The sequence below is a fragment of the Empidonax traillii genome, unplaced genomic scaffold (assembly GCF_003031625.1).
Source record: "Empidonax traillii isolate 1590-97213 ecotype Southwest subspecies unplaced genomic scaffold, ASM303162v1 scaffold351:size1117198, whole genome shotgun sequence".
Taxonomy (NCBI): Eukaryota; Metazoa; Chordata; class Aves; order Passeriformes; family Tyrannidae; genus Empidonax; species Empidonax traillii.
This window is the reverse complement of record NW_020955544.1, coordinates 883,844-909,193: the sequence shown is the minus strand read 5'-3', so window position 1 is coordinate 909,193 and position 25,350 is coordinate 883,844. Positions and strand designations below refer to the sequence as shown.

The following is a 25,350-nucleotide window of genomic DNA, read 5'->3' as shown; positions in this document are numbered from 1 at the left end:
TGAGGAACAAGAACTGTCTATTACTGAAACATGGAAATTTTTACCTACCCTATGAGAGGCCCACCTCTAGACTTGAGAGAGAGCTGTGCAATCAGACTTGAAAGCTGTCACACTTAAAAGCTCTTTTTTTTTTCTTTTTCTTTTTTTAGTGTTTTACTATTTCCTGCTGAGTTCCTATATCACTGCAAAATCATATTCTGGTGCAGTTCATGTATTTTTATTAAACCAGATCTGTCTAATTTTTCTGTGCACCATTACAGAGGAAAGAAAATCTGCAGAGGGCTTCAGTAGACCACTGCTGAGAATGGTCTCTGTGTCTCCAGATGGGCTGTGGTGAATAAGGATTATTTGTGTTTGTAACAGCTGATGAGTTCCATCCATGTTGGTTCTAGTATGGCTTAAACTTAAAGCTAAAGAAGACAGCTTGTGCATATTGGACAGCAGATTTAAAGCTCTCACGCTGTTTTTCAGTCTTGGTGTAGTGTGGAGTAGCCTGAGAAGGGCACCTTAATCATGGCCCACAGCTGTGCAGGGTGTGTAGGCTCAGCATGGAATCAATATACAAGATTACAAACAAGATATGATGCAAACTGATGTATACAGGAAGAGACTCTCTGAAACAACCACTTGGACAGTAGCTGGTGGTCCTGGAACCCTGGCAAGCCGGTGTCTGACAGGAGGATCAAAGAAGACTGAGAAAGGAATGTGTAGCACCCACTTGGGGTTCCAGTCAGTGACCACAACTGTTTTATAGACTCAGAAGAAACAAAAGCAAAGGTAGAAAGAGATTTTGTGCCACAGCTCTACTTTTTTGTTCCTTCTGTTTGAGGGAGATCAGGATTTTCTCCACCTTTCACCCTTGGCACTCTTGCATGTTGTTTTTAATTGCAAAGCAACGTGGTGCTTTTTCCTCAGCTGGAAGAGTTGGCACATAATTCTTTTGTGCAGCTGAGGCAGTAAACTGATGTATTATTCACACAAGGTAATAAACAATAGCAGAACTCTTGCTTTTCTGCTCAGGTTTCTACTAAAATAGCCCAACTTCCTGAAGGCCTTAAAAGTGGGATCCTGAAACTGGATTTAAGTCTGTGTCTTTCCTACCATCTTCTGGCTGACCTTGCACCATTTGAGAAATTTTATTTGCAATGTAATTCCTAAAATATGGTCTTATTTGGAAGCAGGATTGTAAACAAACTTTGTGTCTCATGTACCTGGTAAAGTATCATTTAGGTGTGGAGAAAAGAACAGTCACTTTTCTGTGCTTGCATCCTGGGCCATATGGCTTTTTGTGAGATGTTGCTTAGATGCAAGCTACCTTTCTTCTCCAGCAAGATTAAAAGGAAAACCGAGCCAGGATTACCCTTTGGGGATGGTTAGAGATAGGATGTGAGAAACCCTTCAAAATTCCTCTTCTCAACGTTGCTTATTTTGCTAACAGTACAAAGCATCGTGCACACACCACAGCAGATAAAGGGAATTTAGAAATCAGAGACCCAAACCAGTTTTTCAAAGTCATGGGTTTTGATCTTTTGAGATTGACACTACTTTACCTTCTCTACCCACGCTTGTAAACACCAGTCTTGGAAAGCACAGCAGGAAGAAGGATTTCAGAGGCCCCATGTAAAGGCTGGTGTGTTCCCCAGTGTGCAGGGGGAAGGGGTTGCATTCTTTTTTTCCCTCTTTCTACTGAGAGATGGGAGCCTCATGTAAAATCTTTGTCAGGAAGATGTTACAGTTAGAAGCAAACAGTCAGGTGAGCTGCAGAAAGGGAGCATTTTAATGTATCCAACCCAGTGTGAAGGCAAGGTGAAATGAGTTCTGCTCTTTTATTTCACAATATTTAATGGCATAGTTGGTCTAATGAGGACTCTGCAGTGAGGTGCTGCAGCACAGCTGGGCTACACTACAGTCAGTGCTAAATGATGGTAGCCAGATTTAAGCACTTTAAAATCTCAGAAAAACCTCACATTTTGTTGTTTCCTTTAATTTTTGAAAGCAACAAGGGTCGCTTGCTGGAATTTAAGTACACTTAAAAGAAATGCCAGAACAGAGCAGTTTTTCGTGGTAGCAGTTTGTGATGTTGGTGGCAATATTTCTGTTCAGGGCTCTCTTGCAAGCCGGGCACAAAGCAGGAGTGCCTGGAAAGCAGAAACCTGCAACATATACAGTGGAGAAGGCTGTAGCTTTCCCTGCTGGGACACAGTGCCCATCAACTAAACAGCTGTTCTGCTCTGCAAAGGACACTGCCAAGGTTGCTAGTATCTACAAATTGAGTATCTTGGTGATGATCTTTTGTGAAGTATTTAATTTCTAGGTGAAGGAAGAAGGAGTGAATAAATTACTTTATCCCTTGTCATAGCTCTTCTTTATGAAGTGCAGTCATTGTACTCCCAGCTTGGGATTGGCTTCTGTATTTTTTAATTACAAAATTAAAATACTATAATGATTAAACTTTGCTCAGGAGCAATAGCAATCTCGAATGTTTAACAAAAAAAGAAAAAAGCTCATAAGCTAAATTTTAATGTGGGTCATGTACACAATAAGTGTATTACAGTATGTTAAAAACAAGGTCACTTCGGTATTTCAGTATTTTAAGGTGGTTCTGCAGATTTCTGCAGTCTGGTGTGCTACTGCAACAGGCCAGTGTTGCTACCACGAGGCAGAGAAGATGCCAAAGCTGCATGGAAAACTGTTAAATACTCCAGGGACTGGCTGCCAGAGTAGAAAGGGCTTTGGGAAGATTTGCTTATAAGAGAAGTCTGCATAATACTTATCTCAATGAATTGGGCAGACAGAATTTTAACAGGTTTAACAAGAAGAGATCCTGAGCTGATTCTCAAGTGCTTTGGGTGTTTTTTCACTGTCAAATTGGACTTTTTTTTTTTTAAGTGTGAAACAACAATTTCCGTTTTCATGAATATCACTCAAAATGTATGAGCTGTGAGCAGAGATTTGGCTTCCTGAAATCAGGGAACAAGAATTATGCATGCTTACGTGATTTTTCCATTAAAAAATAATGTTGGATAGGTTTGAAATTTAGAATTCATAAGGAACTTCTTAATAAACAGATGCAACCCAGAGGAGAAGTTTTCTCCTTCCAAATTATGTCACTAGGATTCTTTTTTTAAATAAAATTTGACCTACATTTGCAGTCCCACCTAAAATAGCACACCTTGCAGGTGATTTCCATGTGGCTTTATTTCCTAGCAGATTATTGTGCTGAGGGCAGAATTTCTTCTTTAATAATGCAACAACAATGTATGCAAGCACTGGTAACTCAGCTGCCAAGCCAGGGCCAGAGACTCATGGTTGATTCAGTTGATGGGAGACACCTTGAGATTAGAAGAGATGGCAGAAGGTGTTACATCTGTCTTAGGTGGAGAGAGAACTGTCCTGTGGTGTATCATGAAAACCCAAGGGGGGAGAACCTGACACATGGTCAGGGAGGTGGTGGGGAATGTACCGGTGAGTCTGAAAAAACCTGTCTGGTTTTGAAACAGTGTGCAGAGGCATAGAAGAGATGGAAGAGGGAGAGGAGGGTAGATGGGCAATCCAAGGGATAGGATGAAGAAACTGAGGCACTCAGGTTAAGTAGAAGGTCTCACAGTGATAAGAGCAGCAAGGAGGAATTGACACCACAGTTCAGTGTCGCTGAGACAGCCGGGCTGGTGACACTGGCTGTTATGCTTCTGAGGTCGCCTTTATCTCACCTGACTGCAAATATCTGCATCTGAGCTAATGCTTTAGAAACCCCTTAAAACCAGTGCAAATAAACTAATACTCCTGGAGTGCAGCTCAGCTCATCATAAGGCAGCTGTTGGCCTGAGCAGTGCCCTGTGTGGTGCGTGTTTGTGTCTAGCCGAGAGAGCACAGGGAGTCTGAAGCACTGACTCAGTTTGAGATGTCTGCCTTGCCAGCCCCAAAAGCTGGGTGAGATCAATGCCACATCCAGGACGTGACCCAAGCCTCCCTGCAGCTAATGATAGGGTGTTTTGGTGGGCATTAAGGGACAGTAGACTTCACCTTTACCAGCAGCAGCAGGGAAGAGAGATTTAAATGGCAGCACAGCAGTAGAGGTTTCCAGCAGATAAGGCTGAGCTGCTCCTCGCACGACTGGCTGCTCTGAAAGCACAGTCCATTGGTTGGGTGCCCACTGAGGGCTAATAAGATGGCTTGTGTTGCATCATTTCATGAGGTGGTGTCAAAGGCTACAGAAGATCTTGTTAGTAGCTGCGGGAGGACTATGATGTATTCTGATTTTGTTTTTCCTTCTCCCAAAGGAAAATGGTGATTTAGTACTTTTCTCATGGGAACCAAGCTCTGGAATATGCTCCAGGGTCATAAAATCCAGTGACCCTGTTCCCTCAGGCAAACACATAATATCATCCCTTTCATAAACTGATCAAATATTTGATCTCACAGAAACCCAGCAAACTAGAGGTTTTGCTGACAAAAATAAACCAAGCTTTTGTAGGGGAGAAAGAAGCGTTGCTCTGTGCCTTTCCCTAGCTCTTTTGTTTGTTGTTTTATGCACTATGGTGCATAAAACCCAGGGCTATACTAAAGTTGTAAATATAGGTTTTAAGAAAATATTTGGATTTTTTTAGTATTTGAACATCTTAATGCTGTCCGTGGTAATTCTCACCTATCTCCTCCTGACTTTGAAACGGCAGTGTTTATGAGTGGTTTTAAGATAACTGATGAAAAGGGTGATTTGCATGGAGAACAAAGTAGTGCTGAAACTTTGGCTGAGACCTATCCACACCTTTTGGTGCATGGGGAAATATAACATGAAAAGGAGAAAAGGTTTTTTGTTGGTTTTTTTCCTCCACTTGCATTTGTCTTTGTTCCTGCCCGTGAAGGATGCCTGTAAAGCACAATTACTCTTTTCCCTAGAAGATTTTTGAAAAGTAAACAATTGGTCAAAAATATAAATAACCTGTATCAGATTAGGTGAGTGAAATAAGGTCCCAGAATTTATATTCCCCATTATTATAAATGACCTTTCCTTATTACCCTGGAGAAGCAGCTAGCTGGCTTCAAGGATACAGCCTTGCAAGAAGGTTGGAGTGCAGGTCCCTGGCTAATAAAGCTGGATGGTTAAAAACACACCTAAATTGAGAAATAGGTGTAAAGAGCTGTTAAAGGTTTAGAGGTGGTCACATATTTTTTCTATGTGGGTTTTTGGTGTTTGTTTTCTTTTATTACTGTTAAATAACTGAGCAATTGGTCACAAAGTAATGAAGAGAAGAACTCGTACCTACAAAGAAATTTAGTCAAGTCCTCTATCGATTTTATACATTCAAGGTCAGTTAATGTAAACAACCTTTGCAGAGAATTGCAAACCTCTTCCAAAAACCAAACTGGGAAAACTTGGCGCAGAAGCCACCAAGCTTTCCTAAACACCAGTGTTAGAAAGAGGGCGGGCTTTGTGGCCTCGCCTTCGCGTCCCCCACCACCTCCCAAATCCTTTTCCAGGCAGAAGTTCTCCCAGGCACCAAGTCTGCGTTGCCTGCGAAGGTTTTTCTCGCGCTTCCCTTCGCTGGTTGTCACCTCCCCATGCGGAGGGGCCGCCCTTTGGTGCCGGCAGCCGCGGGTTGACAGAAGCTGATGATTGATATCAAGGCTGGGGAGCAAACAGCTGCTGATTTGATTATTACTGTTTCATCTCCTAACCTTTTGGAGCATCATGGGAATTATTTATTCACCTAGTCACGCTCTAATGGCATTTGGTGCAGTACTTCCCCGGGAACAATGAAGGAGTGGTGTTGTACAGAGGTAGTTTAGAAATTCCTGTTCTCGTTCTTTGTGTTTATTTACAGATACAGGGAGGGAAGAGAAGATCTTGCTGTATGGGGGAATGGAAAACTCGGCTATTTGACTGGGAGCAGTTACAGACATAGATGTGCAATATGTTAATAAAGTAATTGTGCTATGTTACTATAAAGAGGATGGCTTCATTATAAAATTCTTAGTTTAATACTGTCATTACAGCAGATGTATAGCATATGAACTAATTTGCATGCAGATAAGGAGGCTCTGACAGCTTGGTAGCATAATTACTGCATAGCATACAGTTTACTAGTGCTGGGAGCTGAAACTGTTACTGGAGGGGTGCTCATGGGACTAATTATGTTGGCTTTGTTAAATTTAAAATAGTGTATAGCCAGGAAAGAGACCCCTCTTCTCCTGTGCTCCATGGTGTTGTGTACAATAAGTTACAGAAGCCTTGAACTGCTGCAGCCATTTTAAGCCATGCAAATGCCTGGATCTCGGCACCTCCCAGTGTAGTGGAGTCATAGATTTTGATTTAGCCATGGAGCCTAGATCAGCTTTCAAATAAAAGGTTTGAAAGCTCTGATATTTCTGTATATTAAAACTCCAGTTAGGTCTTTTGGACAAGTGAACAAAACTATAGCAGTAACTTTTGTCTAGTATCTGACAAACGTGGATGCTGAATGGGAGCACTCAGACTGGTGAATGAATTCTCCCCCCTCTCCCTGGTGTGCCTATCGCCTTGCTTCATCATATCTGTGTCTTTGTGATTTGTCTCCACTTAATTTCAAGCATATTTCTGCTCCCTTTTTTGCCTTTGCTTTGACTGTGTCTGCAGTTTTTAAAGAACTTATTATTGAGGTTCCTTTATGGATTTCAGAATGTTAAATTCATTACTAGGCCATTATAAACTGAAGGCATTTTATTTTCCTGGGGAAATCAAGACAGTGCCACAGGAGAATATTTGCCCCCCGCTACTGTCAGATTAGCTTGCAGAGAAGGGAGGAATTTGTGAATGCACAGTTGACTTTGATTACATAAGCTGGAAACTGGCAAGCAGTATGGATTTATTTCAATTCCACTTACTTTAAAAAGAAATACATATAAAATTGGAAGGGCCTTAGGGCATCAGGCAAACGGGGAAGCCAACCAGAAAGTTTGTATTTCTCCCTGACCCCTCTTGTGGGGCAGTAGGTGATGTCAGGTAGCTGGATGGATAGAGGGAAGGAGATGGGTGCTGGTTTATACCCAGGGACCTGGACCGCCAAGAGCTCTCTGCTGTCAGGAAGGGGAAGAGGCTGCACAGCTGGTGTGTGAGGGCACTGCAATTTCTGGCTGGGATCTTGCTGGGAAGGGCCAAGGGGAGCACCCTTTCCCCGCCCTGTTGGTGACACGGCAGCGAGGGGCCGGGTGATGCTTGAGCAGGTCCTGTGACAACCTGCTTCGCTCATCTCCCGGGAGGTTTTACCCTGAACCCGGCTGTTGTGGCAGGAGGGCCCTTGATTCCATATCCCTGCTTGCTGCCAGCCCTGGGATGGGGCTGGATGTGGAGCCCTGCTCCTAGAAAGCAGGGCTTTTCCCTCAACATCGAGGGACCGCTGAGCAATGGGTAAGGACAGGACGTTGTGCTCCACTGCCTTCACGCATTCCCTCCTTCAAAGTAATTGTTTCAAACCCCGTGTATCTGTTTCCATAATTCCCCACGCTAAACAAATATTAACTTACACCTTTTTTTCTTTTATGCTAAATATTTACCCAGGCATTTTATTTTGCAGAATTCAAGCTCATCCTTGTATGATCTTGCTTGCATTTTGTTAATCTGGGAGTATTAATAGCCTGCTGGCATTACTGCTAATTTGGAGTTTGTGCTGTGGAGTGAGTGTAGTAACGAATTTTTGGAATGGTTTGTTAGTCTTATCAACGTTCATTATGTATTTATTAATAGTAATTTTAGAGCCAGTCACAGTGTTGCATTTGTAACTTTTTGTATCAATCAAACAAGCATTTTTTGAGAAGATGGTAATGTAATGGGAAATTTACTATGTAAATATGTAAAAAAATGAGATGTGGTAAGGAGGAAGGGTGCAGGAAAACACTGGACCTAGTGAGTAGTTTTCACCAAAAGTATTGTCTTATCTCATCCTCCCCTCTCATCCCCTCCCCACCTCCCGAAGCAAAGTCAAAACAGGATGGAGGGGAAAAAAAGTTACTCTTTAAAAAAGAAGTTACTCATTGAAACAGTTTTATTTAGGCTTTTTTTCTGCATAATATAATAGATTTCAAGGCAAATTTTACAGGCTATTCAGAGAACTTTATAGTAATATCACATACATGTTGAGATTTTTTTTCTACATGCCTTCGTTTTTAGTGCTGACCTTGAGATACTTCAAAGGGGTTTGATTTTTCAAAGGTCAGAAAGCAGCACAGGGTTCTGTGCTCTCTTGACTGGATCTCAGTCATGTAATCAACCCTTTCCTGGACATTGGTGCTGCTCATTCTTCCAGGATGTCCTCTTAGCCAAAGTCCTGAATGAGTCCTTTAGGTCTCTTGCAATCACATGAACAATGAAAGGAATAAGAGCATCTCTAAGGATTCATGATTGGACTTTGTTGTTGTTTCCTTACAAACTCTGCTCCTCCATTTATACTCTTTAGGCCTGCTGTTGCCACTCAGGAAATAGATTATCCAGCACTTCTCCATCTTCCAGTCCAATCAGAGATTCCTCCTGAATCAGCAGCGCTTATTATCTCCAACTGTACATAATTATGGTGGAGAGGTTGCACCACCATAACTGGATAATGTCAGCATTTCTATTACAGCCCCATACTTTTAGTATCCTGAAATGGGGATATAAAATCTCACTTTAGCTTTATAGTCCTTCCAGTGGTGAGAGTAAGTGTGTGCAATCAGCCTTTAAGCAGTTAAAGAAACCCATAAAAAAATTCCTCTTTGGGATGTCAGTTGTGTAAAAGCTTGTTACTAACTGGGGTTTAATGCAGTTTTGCAAAACTACTAAGGACTTGAAGTTAGTGAATGGCTGTGAAAATATGAATAATGCACAAACACAGAATGATTTGCAGGTTGGTGCAACAAAGAAAAAAAAAAGTGGGTTCCAGTTTTAGCAAGTCTGCCAAAATGTCGTGAATATTTACTAATGGCGACGAATGACTCCTGCAGAGCTGTTCTACTCCAGGAAACATTTGAGTATATGTATATGTACATGAGTATGTGTATATGTAACAATCTAATAATACAGCTGTATAAAAACTTTTATATATTTATATAAAATCAGTTATGAAAATGGTGCTTGACATGTGAGAGGTCAGCTTTTCACAGTTGTTTCTCTTGAAGTTTTTAGTGGCGTTTTTAACCGTTTTTCTCACTGCAGTCTGCCCTCTTCCTCCTGTTACCACCAGCCCCATTTGCAACATCATGAATTAAGGGCAGGAGGCTGGTGTTAACTGAGGCCCCTGGAGCCTCTGCAGTATGAGCCAGCCTCATGTTCTTTAAAATGTTCATTCAATATGGTCTTTTTCAAACAGGAGAAGAGGGTGAGACTTAATCTCTGGTTAAGAACTCAGATAAGAGTTCTGCATCATGCTCTGCTGCTTATCTTATTCATGCCAGCAGAAGCCAGCGATGATTGCAGTGTTCTGAGTTCTAACACACCTCTAATTATAGTATACAGTGGTGAAAGCTCCAGAGGTGATAATGAAGCCCAGACCCATGTGTCAGCAGAGCCTTGAAAGGGTAATGCATTCCTGTTCTGCTCTACTGGTCCTTGTTTGTATGTTTGTGGGCAGCCAGACTGGTGCAATCATGTCTTGCTTATTTTCGCTGTGCCAAGAGGTGAAACATGCAGAGCAGAGGAGATGTGTAATTTTATCAATGTAATTTAGTATTAGCTATTTGTCTTCCCTTTTGGAGATGCACAAGGAGAGAGGCAAGGACAGGAAGCTCTTCATACAAGACTTTCATAAACTTGTTGCCTAGAAGGTGTTGACAGGTCTTTATTGCTTTGATGTCTGGTGACAAACTCTTTCCACTTCTGAGCTTGGGCTGTAGGAAATGAGTGACCCCTGTAAAACAGGCTGATCCATAGAGCAGAAATTCAGAATGTGGAGCATGTGGAGTTGTGCAGTCTGTGTTGAAGATAAGTTAGAAACTTGCCTGAGGAGGCTCTTGGTGAGTGATGAAGGCTCTTTTTTTCCCCCAGAGGTGATGAGCACAACCCTGGTGCTCTCTTATGCTTTCCTAATTGAAGTGGGAACCCATCAGGCAAACCTTCACACATTTTGCTCTTTAATCTTAGCATGGGAACCAAGCTATCTCTCAGAGAGGGAGGTGACCAACTTTGCCCTTTCTTCAGGGAGAGAAAAAAATAACCTTATAGGCTTTAATCATTCGGAACACCTTCATTTCTGGATGACCTGACAAGTTAGTCCTGCTTCTTATTGCAGATAAATCAGTGCAGTCTGTGTGACAGATTTGGCCTTCCATTTGCCTTGCTGGTCTCAAGAGATGTCTTGAAGCAGATTTTGAGAGTACAGGAACTGGCATCTAGCCACTACTTAGTGGACAAAGTAGGTAGAAGTGGCATTAAAATCCAGTGTGGGAGGGGTGTCCCCACCTGGAGTTCTTATCCCTCTTTGGTGAGAAGGTTGAGAGCCTATCGAGGTTACTGTTTTGACTCCTATGGAGCTGTCTCATGTGGGCCAAGGGTATATTTTTACCAGGAACACCTGTAATGATGCAGTTTCAGTCTCCAGAAAAAACTCAGAGGTTGTCCCCTGCCCTTTGCCTTGGGGTAAAAGAAGCTGAGGAAGGGAGAAATCTAATTTAGTGGAGCTTGAACTGCTGACATTCTCCAGAAATTTCAATATGTGTTGAGGGCAAATCTGACATAACTGAAGTTATACAAAAAACAGGCATTTTTTCCTTCTGATCTCACATATTTCTGTTCCAGAGAGGGACAGAAGTCCTGTGTTTGTGAGGGAGGGGAGAATTCCTTGAACTGGTATGAAGAAGAGAAAAACAAACAAAAAGCCCCCAAACAACCAAAAAATCACCACAGGCTCCTGATGTGCTAAACTGAAAAATTGCAGCTTTGAACAAAGCTGAGAGCTGAAGAATATGGGCCTTTTGGTTCATCCATCTCTTTTTGTCTCTCTAAAATGTTCTTTCAGTGGTGTGTTACCAGCTTTTATCTGCCTGGACCACAATCATCATACACAGCTGTTTCCAAGGTTATACAGGATATCATTTAAAATTAGTTGGTATTATTGAAGTCCAAATGCAGCTACTGAGGGCTGCCAGGCTGTGCTGCCTGGAGGGGTGTGTGAGGATGAGCCAGCAGTGGGAGGTGGGGATGTGCAAGCAGGACTGGGAGGGCAAAGGGCACTTGGAGGTGAGCTGAGCACGTGGCATTGTGCTTATCTGTGTGGAAACTCAACACCTCACAAACTTTTAAACCTTTAATCTGCGACGTGAATTTACATAAGCCTGCATGTGGAGGTGAGTGTGTGGCTCTGTCTGTGCTGGTAAGTGTTGGTCGCAGGTGTGTAGAGGTCCTTGGCTGGATTTGGAGTTGAGTGTTGCTTCTAATCCAGTTGCACAATCTCTTGCCCTTGGCAAGCTGCAACACCTGCCCTGATGGATCCATAAATACTTGGCTGCTGAGCTCTGTCCTCGAGTGACTGCACTGTAGATGTGCACTTTGTAAAAACTCATTTGAAAGAGGCCTGCTCTGAACAGATGAATGAGTTGGCTTGGATACTTAAAAAAAAAAAAAAATTCTATTCTACTAGCAGACTTCACTAGAACTCTGACATAATTTAGACCAAGTCTGTCCTCCTGAAAATTCTACTGCATGATTACAGTGTTGCCAGCTCTTGTGATTTGCAGACATCGAAGGAGACCTTGAAGGAGGTCGTTTAGTCCATTCCTATACCTGAAGGCGAGAATGGCAGAGCCAGTCCTCCTCCAGACTTGAACTTTTGATGTTGAACTCTCTTAAAATCTATCTCTAAGTGTCTCATAATAAGGTAGCACTTTGAAAAAAATCTAGTTTTTACCTAGATATTTAAATATTACCCAAGGAATCTGAAGTCCTTTCCATGGGAACAGTCTATGGGAAAACAGGATGTCATTAAGTAAATAGGTCCCATCAGCAGTCCATGAAGTTACTGGCCTGTGTCTGTAACACAGAGCATGCAAAATAAAATACTCATTTTCCTCTGGACTACTATTAGGTCTGGGAGAAGGACAGCAAGCATTGTATGGCTAAACAGGTTTCTCGAAGTTTGACTTTTTAAAAAGTGCATAAGTTCGTCCTTGTGCATTTATCTTTCGTAAAAATTCTGAATCCAAGCTGATGCTGATCGATGGTTGCATTAATTATGCACAAAAGGTTCAATTCTGCCAGCGTTGTTCCCTTTGAATGCTGCTTTTTACCCTGTGAGGAATTGACTTGCGTTATGCAGGTTGGACAAATTCACCTCCAGTCTGAACTTCTGTAAAAGTCTCCAGGGAAGGTCAAGTTTCTGTTATTTTCAATAATAAATGAGATTCCCATTGAGTAAAATGATCCAGGAAATCAGCTTCAGCTCTCGGAATAAGAGTTTTGTGGCCCCTGATTGGAGGGCTGGGAAGAGCCTAGAGCTGGAAGAGGGATGAATCTCTCCAGGCTGCAGGTTTTGCAATTTCAACCTTGTAGAGTTGGCTCCAAACACAAGTGTTAGTAATATTTTATATATTTTTGAGGATTGTCTCAGAGCTGTGATTTACAAATACACTTGTTTACAGTCTTATGACAAGTAAAACTCTTATAGGTGAAAGACAGCTACAAAAATAAAGAAGAGGATGTTATTTGTGCAACAGACAAAATACTTGCTCACAGCTCACAGGAATGTCTTCCCCTCCCCATATTTTTCTGCCAAATGGATTTTTGGAAGCGTTAATAATTGTATTTTCCCCTTCAACTCTGGAAGTAGCCTGATTTGGCTTAACAGTCAGAGAGGAAAAAAGAAATAATTAATGCGATTCATTCATCTAGGAAGTGTAAAGCATAACTTAAACAAATGACAATAGTGGTAGGAAAAATGCTATAGTGAACGTATCAAACTTCAAATTTTCTGTTGAGGTATGAAGTGATCTGAAAGGAGCGAGTGGCAGTTCATCAAAAAGATGTGTATTTCCTTGTAATACTGTTTTATTTGCCCTTTTCAGCTATTAATCTCAGAATTGCTAAAAATATATAGGATAATGGATGGTTGCTGCACAGAGCTCTAATTTACTTTACTGCACAGTCACTGTGGGAAAGTGCTTTAGGTACTTTGGCTCTTTTGTATCGCCTCGAGAAAGAAACTTCCCCGTGTCTTTCGCTCCAGAAGTCATCTGTTGTTTTTCAGTGTATGCACATAAACAGCTCTCACCGCTATGCCTAAATATTGAGTCAGCAGTTCCCTCTGATGAAGCCATCACCAAGGACTGTCACGTTTATCTCAGCAGATCAGCATCACAGAGCACGTAATGCTATTAGCTCCAAAACGTTGTCTGCTAACCACAGACTTGTGGGACACGAGTGACCTTCTGCTCTTTCGCATCCTAATCGGCTCTGAGCTTGGGCTGCCAGCTTGGCTGCTCTGTGCCTCCATAACCCATCTGAAAAATGGGTGCAGTTTCCACTTCCCACCCTGCTGGAGGCATTTTGAAGGCAAATGTACTGACAAGTGGGAGCCGCTCAGATTTTTTGATGGGTGTTGGTTTTATTTTTATTTTAAATATTTAAAATGCCTCCCACTGAATTATGTCTCATTCACTGGACTTTGGTCACCCTCATTCTGTAGTGGCAGATGTAGCAGGGATTTCTCTCTGATTTTCTTCTGCCTTTCTGCCATGTGTCCTCGGCAGGGTGAGAGAATGTTTCCTTGAAAAAATTATTCCAGTGTCACAAAACGATACATCACCTGTTATTACTTGAATGTTTCAGCTTTACTACTGTATTTCATTTATGAATTCTTTTAAGTACACATCTGTATGTCATTGTACTGGCAATTTAGACTCCTAACATATTAACGAATGGCTAGTCTGATAATCAAAGCTCTGATTTGCAGTGTCTCATAGTTTTACTTGAAACCAGGTAAACCAGATTTTTGACTGCCATGCTGCTCTGCCCCTGGTTGCCATTTTCCTGAGAGCAGATGTAAAGAAAACCTGTGTTGCTCTTTTCATCCCAGTGTTTCAGTGTGGGCCTGCAGTGAAGTCTGTCCATCCTGTGCTGGGACATGTGGTGCTAGGAGATGGAATTATCATGATGGGCAGTGGGGACCACCTTTAATCAGCAGTGTCCTGAGTCAGAACCCCAGCTAAGACCAAAGACAATTATTTTTTTTTTATTCAGAAACATTTATTGCCTCAAGGCTGTTACCCTGCAATAACTTGAGCAGGTGTTTAGCACTAATCATGAAAATTGGTCTCAAAGCAATTGGGATACTTGTATGCTTTGAACAGAGCAGGTGATTTGCAGTGAGTACCATTACCAGTTCTGTACCAGCATCTGTCTGGCAAAGTGGTTTCACCTGCATCACTTGTCTGAAGGACTCAACACAGCTGTCAGGGGACAAATGCTTCACACTTTGAAAATAAGTGCTGGAGTTTAGGTTTAAACTTTATTTTTTTAGTAAGGTCTTATGTGCTATGTGATATCCTTGTCCTGGAGAAAAGCAGTTGTCTCTCTGATAATCACTCAGCTGTCCTCTAAGTCAAATAACATACAGATACTTCGGAGAGAATCTCATCTCAGGGTTTTTCTAAAGCCTGGATCTGATTGTGTGCTTCCAGGCATTCATTTTGCAGTAGTGAACTTGATCTGGTAGCATGAGAAAGCAGATTTCTGGGGAAACTGTCTTCTCAACACCCCAAATAACAACATCCTCCACCAACCGTGTCTAAGCTGAGGAGGTAATTGCGGTATTGAGGATTGCTTCCTTATCCTGTGGGTGATGCCGGCACAATTACAAGCTAAAACCTGGTGGTGTTTCTCTTTGCTGGGATTTGGAGGCAAGACAAGGAACAGCTCATTTGTTTGGGCTGCCAGACAGTTTCATGAGGATAATTATTGTGTGCTGTTTATTTATGCTGGATTCAAACCAGCAGTGGTGGGGACCTGGAGATACTCTGGAATTACTCACCGCAGCGAAAGTGGGAGCTGCTGGTATTACAGCTCCATGTGGCATCTCATGTTTGTTGCCCAGTCAACAGCAGCAGGGCATTGGTAAACCAGCAAATGAATTTAAAATGGCATTTAAAATTGGGGCACTTGGAGAAAATGATTTGCAAGAAGCTAATAAAATGATGGAGTGTGTAATGTGATTGTTTTGTGTGATCACGGAGCTGTAAATGGCTATGCAGGGACATTTAGCAGAGAGAAAGTATAACTAGAAGTAATCAGATGAAATGAAGCAAAGACCATTTAAGCCAAACACTGTGTCATTGTCCCCAGTTTAAGCACTGGAGTATTTTATAGGAGTGTTGCTTGGCTTTAGAAAGGCAGAGTAAAACACCCTGTGAATGTAAATCCTGTGAAACTCATAGATGGTAAGATTTGTAGGCATGGTTTTTATTATTTGTGTACAACTGAAAAAGCAATAAAATCAATGGAGAAGCCTGTATACATTATCAATAACATGACAGTTTTCTTTGGACTGCAAAGATGCAGAGTTATGCACTACCTAACCAGCAGGCTTTTACTGTACCAGGGAATGTTTTAATTAAAAGTGGGGAAAATGTATTGTAGCTTGCACTTTCTTTAGTGTTTTATTGCACTTACAAAACTACAAGGATTAATAAGATCTTTCTGTGTTAGGGCCAGGGGATGTGGAATTTGCAGCAAAGGAACAGTAAATAACAAAGTATTGTAATAGTTTTTATTTCAGTGGGGTAAGAAAAGAATTAAAATTTATGTATTTGTTTTCTCTTACATTTTAACACTTCCAATTATTGGTAGGGATGAATCTGAAACTCAAACACCAATCAGCTTCTCATCGTTTGGCATTTTTTCAGCATCCTGAGCTGTTACCTAATCAGCATCACAGAAAGTGAACCAGGAGAATGTTTTCAACCAGCTGAAGCGATAGCAGTCATGAAGAACTAAAGCATGCTGTGCATATAGAACTGCTGAAAAAAAAAATGCAGAAATTGGTAGCAGTTAAGAACAGGTAAAATTAAGGGACAGGATCTGTAGGGAATAGTGCCTAAATGCACATATTGCTGGGGAGATTTGCTGCCTGTTGTAGTCTTTCCCTTGAGTTTTACAGTAAGTGCATCCATATGGCTACATGGCTGCATGTTTCTGTAGTCTGCATCCTTCTTGCTATAGCTGAGACATTTGCATTTGTTGGTTGGTGTTGAATATGAAGCTGGAAAGCTACTAAGCAAAGGTCAAGGAGGATTTGTCAGGAAGAAGACCCATCTGAACCAAGGGTTGGTGAGTGGGCAGAGCCAAACACTGAAGAGCCACAGGAGGCTCGTGGCTTTCTAAGAGTGTGATGAGGTTATCACAGTTGGAAGTCCATTAGGTTTATAGCATTTCATGGCTCTGGGCTAGGGGAGAAAGTGTACCATGGAGACAGTGTCTCCAGTGTACACTGTTCAGGGAAAATGACTGGTTTTAAAAACTGGAATGATGTGCTGTAGAAGTGTGGTGGAATGGTGTTGTTATTGTTGGGGGAGTTGTTTATTTGTTTTGTTATTTTAAAAGAAGGGAAACCCCTTCTCTTTTGAGTCTTTCATATCGGTAGACTGGAAGTGATCACTGAAACAAACTTCAGGCAATGCCTCAGACATAAATCTGTATGTTTTCTATGACTCTTTCTTTCTATGGTGGAATTTTTCAGAGAATAAACTAATGAATTGATCTAGTTTTAGATGCATGCTGTTAGGTGAGGTGTTTTATCAAGACTTTTAACTGCAAATTAGAGGTCTGCTAGAAGGGCAATTAAAGTCAACAGAAGGAGTTTTATATCACACCCAACCAGGGATGACCCACATTGTATTGTACTTATCTCAGCAGTACAAACAGCAAAGGGAGGTAAAGAATCTTTGTTGAAGCAGCTGAGCTGTAGGACATCAAATAATTTGAAATTTATTACTGTGGCTTTTAAGTGCAGAATATCTTTTCATGAGTATATGTGCACATATACATGCAGATGTTAAAAGCAAGCACTGTTGTTGGATAAAAGCTGAATTGAAATGTTGCAGGTGTTTGGTCTGTGTTGGATATACCATTTATTATGAGCTTAATTACAATATCTGTTTATAGGACAAGTCTGCAGCCTTGAAATAGAACAGAAAATAGATATCTAGTTTTGTGGAGTTTAAAATTTGTCGGTATCCAAGTTTTAAAGAAAAGAAATACAGCTTCTTTCTTCCATAGTTGTAGTAGAAGTGCCTTTGCTCCTGGGATGATCTACTGCTAATCTCACTGTGAGATAGATTTGCACATCCACGACTAACAAGAGTTCCTGATGTGAGGTTTTTTGTTCTTCCTTTGGTTTCAAGAGTCACATATATTGCCCAAACAAGTTTTCATTTTTTTTTGATAAAACTGTTCATTGTGTTCTTGTTCAGTGTATTTCTGCTTCAAGACTTCGCTGCCTGTCTTCCCCCAAACTGGAAATTCATCTGCTACCTCATGGCAGGTGTAAAGGATTGTGTACAGCTTATAAAACCCTTAAGGTTTCCTGGAAAATCAGGGAACTTGGGTTGCCTGACTTCCTTCACAGTTTTGTGTCTGTCTTTGCTCTGTGACTTGGCAATTCATCTTGCAAGAGTTTACAGGATACCCAGTCCCAACTGCTGTTGTGGCACCTCATCTCTCCCAAAGCCCTCTCCTCCCAGTCTTCATTCTGTAGCATCAGGCAAAAGGTTTGAGAGGGTTTATTTATTCTGCTCCTCTGTGACCTACTCAGAACTTGAACGAAGCCACATGAAGATCTGATAGCTAATGAAAAGCAAGGTTTAATAAAATGCTGTTAATTCTGCCACTCAGCCAAACATCACAGGGAGCCAACAGGCATTTTGTTTTTCATCAGCTGAATGCTCCTACTGAGCAGTTCACAGCTTGGTTTAGTGCTAGCCCATGAGTTATGATGCTCTCAGACTGGGATACACCTTCCCTTTTGGCAATTTGGGGAAATCAGATAGCTTTGCAGGCAGCCATGAAAAAAAACCCAGATATAAAGCACGATAGGTTGTACCTCCTGATAAACTACTTTCTATACTGTGGAAGTATAAATAAGACAATGAGGTGTTTGTTTAAAAGTGATGTTTGCCTGGGAGCAACCCTACATCTGAGGTCTCCTGTGAGTTGTTGAGTAGATTTTAAGCACTTACCCTCCCTCACCCACACCTTTGGCCTGTTGTATTTAACACAGATGTGCACATTCATATGGAATAGTCATCTTAATCCATGTTGTGCTTTTCCATAGCTGCGCTGGGCACGCAGAGCAGAGCACTGCTGTGCCTCAGCATGGTGAGGCAGGAGGTGACTGACGTGGGGCACCCCTGCAGGGATCAGGTTGGGCTTGGGTTGACATAGTCCAGAGTAAATGATATACAGGATTAAAAATAACCAGCTAATCAGGGTGCTCTGTAATTACCCAGTGTATGTATTTAATTTACCATTCTCAGCTGTAGCTTTTTCCAAGATAGACATTTCTACTGAAAGTAACTATGACAATTTTTACATAAAAGAAAGGTGGTCCTTTTGAAATAAAGGTGTGTGTCATGGTTTAGAATTATCTAGGCTTCTAAAAATGTATATGAGAGAAACTGAATATAAAAGCAAGTCTATAATCACCTTGTTAATTTACTTGCAGCTAATTTCAGTTTCCATAAGTCACATCCACACTTACACAAATGGCAATTTTCATTCATTTCTGTGCCAATATTTAAAAGTAGAACATTACAGGGCAATCTCGTTACTACAGCTTTATTGATTTATAAAATTACACTTTATTACACTAATCCATATATTAGAAGGAATAAAATTGTGCACAGTTACTGCTAAAGTATTCTTGACAAGGAGGTACATAGTTTGCTTTTTCATCAGTAGTTCACAATTTAAATTAGTGGATGTCATGCTGTTGGACTCCAGGAACACGGGATTAATGGCAAATTCATTAGTTCATGAAGTTTAATCTTCTTGGTGGGTGTCCCACCTCGTGGGAAATGAGAGGGATTTGGCTGCAGGTGTCTGGTGAGGTAACAGCAATCACTCAAAGAAAGGGATCCAGAAGGCGAGCTGCTGCTATTGCAAACCCAAGAGTGTTTATTATTTGTGTTTTATTTGATGCCAGAATACTCTTTTTTTGCTGTTGTTGTTTAGGACAAAAGAAATGAATGTTCTGAGGGACGCATGAAGAGGTTGTAACTGCATTAGCAAGTGCCACCCAGCAGTAGAACCACTGGTGGTACTTTCCCAGGTCAGAGAGGTGATGCTCTGTTTGATTGTTTGGCATAGATCCTTGAACAGGTCTTTTTAAAGTGGCTTTCTTGGGGAGTGTGGCAGGTTTTGTACCCTTATTTCTAGTCATCAGGTAACCAATAGTTTCTTTTAAACTGGTATTACAGCAAAGAGTGAACCCCCTTACGCTGAATTGGCTTTGTGCAGCCTTGGCATAGTGTTTAGCAACACATACAGTCAAGCTTGCAAAGCCCCAACGCAGCAGCAAGTTATTTTTGTCCCTTTTAATCTGTTAGGCCCTGATCCTGATCTGTAAGGGTTTCCTAAATCCCATTGATTTCTCTAGAATTAGGTTCCTGGAGTCCTTTGAGAGCCTGGGTTTGGCTGATCTTGTTCTATTTACCGGAAACAAACCCACTTTCTCTACCTCAAAACACTCTAAGGATAAATGTGTTGAAGATTATCAGTGTTCTTATTTGGTGGCAGGGATGGCCACCGAAATACCAGAAATAGATTTTAGAAGGACAAAAATAACTTGCTGCCTGGAGGGTTTATACAATCTGAGCTGTGCTGTGTGGCTTGGCTGAATCACTTCTCCAGGGAGGCTCTGGGCAGTCAGTACTTCTTTGAGGGGGAGAGAGCCAGGGAGATGCAATTGGACACAAGAACAGCTTCTTTGTGCACTGAGGGTGGACCTGCCATCACTTGTGTGCGTGGCTGGCACAGTCCTTTGAGCAAGAGGTCATCCTCACAAGCTGCTGCTGTGAGATCCTGCTTTGGCCACTTGCTGGAAAGGCTGGTGGGAGAAGGAGGTACTGGGTTCAAATCCCTTCCATCTCCCCCTAGAGAAGAAAAATTACTTCAGACCACAGCCACGCGATGCATTTCTCTCTGAAATGTGTCTGTAGAAAGACAGTTTTGACTTGGTCAGCCGTTTTCTGGGTTTAATCAGTCATTCCTGCTGACCATGGTGACAGAAATTTGCTTTTAGTACTGCAGTTATCTGTGTGGCCAGGAAGAGTCAATCAGCATCTGTTCCTGCACATGCATCATTAACGGAGCTGTGAATTAATTTCTAGCGACAGACCACATTCTCCTTTGGACTGAATTTCTACTCTGCCACCAAGACACTTTGAATGCTTGTCACATTCTTGTGGTTTATAGGTATAAAGTCACTGCTTAGAGAAGGGACAGACAGCATTTAAAATCCCAAAATGAGCTTCTTGTGTTTCGAGTTTCAGGAGAAAACTGTATTTGTAAGTTGAGCACGTTTGGTTTGTAACAGACTGTGCCTCTCTGAAATGTCTGTATTTTATGTAGTTACAAATACAAATGACTCCTTATCCCTTTCCACAGGTACTGGGGTCACATGTATAATGGATAGCACAACAATGGTCAAATACAATTCCTTTTACTTCTGTTGAAAAAGAAAAGTATTCTTACTTGGAATAACCCTAGAAGTCAATAAGATAAGGTTCTGTATACAGTGTCTTTTCACAGGCAGGCTACAATTTATTTTTACTAATGTAGATAAGACTGTTTCTAATACTGTGCTGCTGATAAGTTCTGCCTTAAGCTTGGCTGCTGATCAGGCTGCCTCTTCCGGAGACAGACCAGGCTGTCCCTGTCTTTTCCCTTCTCCACTTGCCATTAGCAGATCTGTGAAGTTTGTCCTGCATTCCAGTTATCTGGCACCGTAGCTGACAGATGCAGGAGAGCCAAAGCAGGCTCTCCAAATTACCCTGTGATGTGAGGGAAGAAGGTGACCTCTAAACACCGTGCACGGAGAAAAGGGGCTCTTTTCCTCATGTTTCTTCCTTGGCAGCTGAAGGGCTTTTTTCGTGTAGTGATGAGAGCAGTCTCTGCTTGCTGAATGAACAAAAATACCAGTCTTAGAGCAATGGCAAGAGCAGAATCCTTCCTTCCTTCCTCCCACCCCACCTGCAGACAACCACTCAGCAACCCCCCACAGCAGCTCTTGGCCTTGCAGCTCCCTGAGTCAGGTGCATCCCTGCACACTTAACATTAAAACATTATTTACCACAGTTCCACTCATTGCTGATAACCACCAGTGACTTATATAAAATATGGTTGTAGTAACTACATCATTACTTCGAGTGTACAACTCCCCCACTGTCTGTCATTTTAAGAGAAGCTGCTCAGTGGAAATGAGAACTAAGTGACTTGTGGTTTAATCAGCCGTATTTTGGTGGCTCATGAGATTGTCAGTGCCAGCCAGTGGAACTGGAGAAGGAGTTTGCAGAAATAATTCTTTTTTTTCTTTTTTTTTTTTTTTTTTTTTTTTTTTTTTTTTTTTTTTTTTTTTTTTTTTTTTTTTTTTTTTTTTGCAAATGGGAGATGTAGGTATTTTGCACTTGAAAAGGCAACTTCTAAATAACTTGCTAGGGGCTATTTTGGTGCATGGTAATAGTGTTACTGCTCACAAATTGTTTTTGTTTTGCCAAGAAAGCAATTGAAGTGACTACAGCCCCTTTGAAGTCTTATTTTTAGATTACAATAAGCAAGACTGATTAATATAGCAGCAGGGCATCAGTGACTATTAACAGCTTAACTTGAGGCCCTGGTAGATTGATAAGGAGCTAAACAGCCCTCAAATCATATATTAACAGCCTGGCCATGCTATAATTAAGGCTCATGTTGGGTGTCAGCATGGTTGATAGGCATCACAACAGCAGCCGCTATTTGTCTTTTAAATGGGTGCTTAAATTACTCAGAATAATGGTTGATAGTCATCAATATATCTGAGCCACAGTCCAGTTATTCTAGGCATGGGTGACAAGCTCTAAATTAGTTCAAGTACAGCACTGGGCTCTGCTCAGACAAACTCACCTGTGTCTGGAAGCAGTTTCTCAGGAGGGGTCTCCAGCCCGTGGTGAGATCCCTCTTCTGTGGCCCAAGCATTAGGGACGCATGAATAAACTGGGATAGAGATAGCTTGAATGTGATAATCAAACCAACAACTGGGCAAACATTTCATCAAGCCACTCATGCTTTATGTAGTTTTACCTCTGCAGACCGTGAAAGAAGGTAATGCTAACCAGTAGCCTTTTTTTAAAATTTATTTTCGTGAGTCTTCTTTGGCTACAGGAGATTTGAGGAATTCCCCTGTGAACTTAATGTATCTAACTAGTTTTATATGTTGTGGGACATTCTAGCCAAATAAGACTGAAAGATTACAATTAAATGCACAGAAGGACTTGGTAGCCACTTAGTTACCAATTCTGAGGTAGTCACACAATGGATGTAGCTCAAATTAATTATCTGAATTGCAACCTAATGGCAGTTTCATGCTACTTAATAATTCAGTGCAAACGTGGCAGGAAAGGTAAAGTATTTAAATATGATTGGCTCGCCTTTTCTTATGGAATATGTTATCTCTTGTTTGGGCTCTCCACAGCTCTTATTGTGCTCAATTAATTCTGCCATTAGCAGTGATCTAACTTGCTATTAGCTCTGATAAAAGTACAGTCATCTCCTTCGCTGATGACCATCCTTGTGGTAAGGATGCTGAAATGCAATTTAAAGGGGGAAGGAGGACACACACACTATGCTTTGTACATAATTGTCACGTTAATGATGGGAGACTTAATTACATTTGGAGTTTATCAGCGGAGAGCTCCGGTGGTAGCTTGCAGCCTGTGATGGGGTTGGCCCGTGCACACACATGCTGCACAGTTGTGGAGCAGTTGTTTCGGGCTCTGGGTGGAAGGTGCTGATTATTCTTGGTGCTCTGTGCCTGGGAAAAGTCATGGAGTTTGCTTATGAGCCTCTTTGCTTTCTTTTCTTCCCCCCTTTCTTCCTGCCCGCCCTCTCCCCCCACCCTCCCTGTGAAGCAGCCCTTCTGGCTTTGTTGTAAGTGTGGTTTGTAATCATTGTACACATCCCAGATGGTTCATGAAAACTCTTTGAAATGCCATCTGCCAGGCGTGTGTCCAGCCGGCAGCCTGTCATTCTGCTACAAGAAAAACGGAGGCGGGTTTTCCCTTCCCCCTGCCTTCCTGAATTGCATTCAGTAACACTTGTTCAGATGTGGAGCGGGATAACAGCCGGAGCATCTGCAAGCAATCTTTGCTCCAGACAGCAACATGGAAAGTTGTTGGGTTTTTCGCCTTCGCCCAGATAAGAAATCCTAACCCGTGTAGTTTTTATTTTCCCTGGGTTTGCTGCTGAGGACCGAGAGAGGTGACAAATGTTATCTCTGTGATGTAATGTTTTTCTTTTACGGGACGACTCGATGTTCCTAATGCATTCAGTGTGTGTTGCAGGCAGTCGTGCTGATAGCAAGCACATCTGCGATTTTTCGACTTGAACATATTCAGGAAATTAAGAACACCGAGATGAAACAAATAGATCCATTAAAATGGCTCAGAGGAATTATGGCAGATATAATTGTCATGTCAAATAGGCAGCCAGCACTAGTAAACTGCTGACTGCAATTTCACTGCCATAAAAATTCAGAAGGGAAAAAAAAATGATTAATAAATATACTCTCTGTTGGAAGATATAGATAAAGGAAAGAAAAGGCTTTAAAAGATAAAGTAAAAGCAGTCCTGAAGTTCCCTGGTCTTTGTGTCTCATCAGTATGTGTTATTAGTTACTGGGAAAATGTAAGTCCTGATCTTTGTCATTCGGCTCGTGTGCCACATGGCTCGGGGTGACGTTTGACTGATGGATGAGGAGCACTGCAGAGTCTAATTCTCACTTCCATTGTGCTCCGGGCATGGGACAGCTACATCACATCACTGGACATAATTATTGTGGAGGTTTTTCATTATTCTTCCTTCCCTCACGTGGGCCACGTTTAGGGGCATGTGGCAGTAGCCAACAGACTGGTGAGGGTTCCTCACAGCCTGAGTGTTTACTGAGGTGTCGGTGCTCAGGGAGGAGATGTTGCATCTGGGCTGTTACCCCTCATCCCAGCTGCTGGGCCAGTGCTCCATGCTCCTTGTGTGCCAGGGAGGGACCTGCGTGGTCATTGTCTGCTCAGCTTTGCTGCCTGCCTTTGGATGGAAACACAGGCAGTGGGGGGCACATGGAGCAGCTCCAGTATTTCTCTGGACTAAATCTGTGGGAGACATTTGTCTTCTGCTACAATCCACCGGGTAAAACTTGTTGTAGTCTTACTGTAATGATTCAAAAATAAAAAGAAGGCAAAATTTAATCCTTTCAATGGGAAAGGGTAATTCTGTTTGTAAGGTGAAGATATCCATCACCATTTCCATCCCCTTCCTTACTTTTTCTCCCACCTTCACCCATTCACACAGCTCTAAGACAAGGACTGATAGAAAAACCATGGGAATTTGTAGGCTATCTGAAGAGTGATGGTAAATAAAAAATAAAAAAAAGAGAGTTTCTATTTTGAAACAAGAAATGGAAGACGTTAGAGAAAGTGGATGTCTATCAAGGAAATTCATCTAGTGATAATCTTTCAAGGGTGTCACTATATCAAGACTGACCTCTCGAACAGTCTCTCAGCTGAATAGGGGATAAGCAGACTTTCTGCTTCCCTGGCACTTGAGGAAAACATTTGCCAGATGCAGGCATGGTAAATTTATGCTCTTTCAACTTCTGAGAGCTGGAATCTTCTCAGTTAGTTTCCAGAAGCTCAGCTTCTTTATTCTTTCTTATGTCCTTTTATAGAGAGTTTAAGAAATTGTATGAACTGAGATGCTGCTGCGCAGGGGCTGGAAAAGTCCCTCAGAAGGGAGAAATCATGCTTCATTAAAGGTTAGGTATGGTTTCCACACCTCTGAAGTTATTCCCAAGCCAGAAGACTGGTTGCAACCACAGCACTCGGACACAGCCAACTCTCTAACTCTGCTCCTTCTTCCAAAATTCAGTTTCTTGTATCATCTGTAAATCTGGCATTTATGTTTAATCGCAGATGTACAGAGTCCAGCCACCTCCCAGCCTCCAGAGTCATGGAAAATAAAGGCTATTGAACAGAAATTGATCCTAATCAATGAAGCTGTGCTCAGTGACCTAAAATGCAGTGGCCCAAGCCATCTTAACAAAAAAGTCATGAAATGACTCATCTTACACTATGCTTCAGAGGGCTGTAAATTGGTCAGAAGGGAGAAGAGTTTCAG

At 41.8% G+C, this 25,350-nt stretch overlaps 1 protein-coding gene across 1 annotated transcript in view; it reads left to right on the top strand.

Annotated features, from left to right (window-relative positions):
• MAGI1 (membrane associated guanylate kinase, WW and PDZ domain containing 1) overlaps positions 1-25,350 on the top strand; it is a 285,249-nt gene that overhangs the window by 173,340 nt on the left and 86,559 nt on the right. The gene's annotated exons all lie outside the window — the stretch shown is intronic.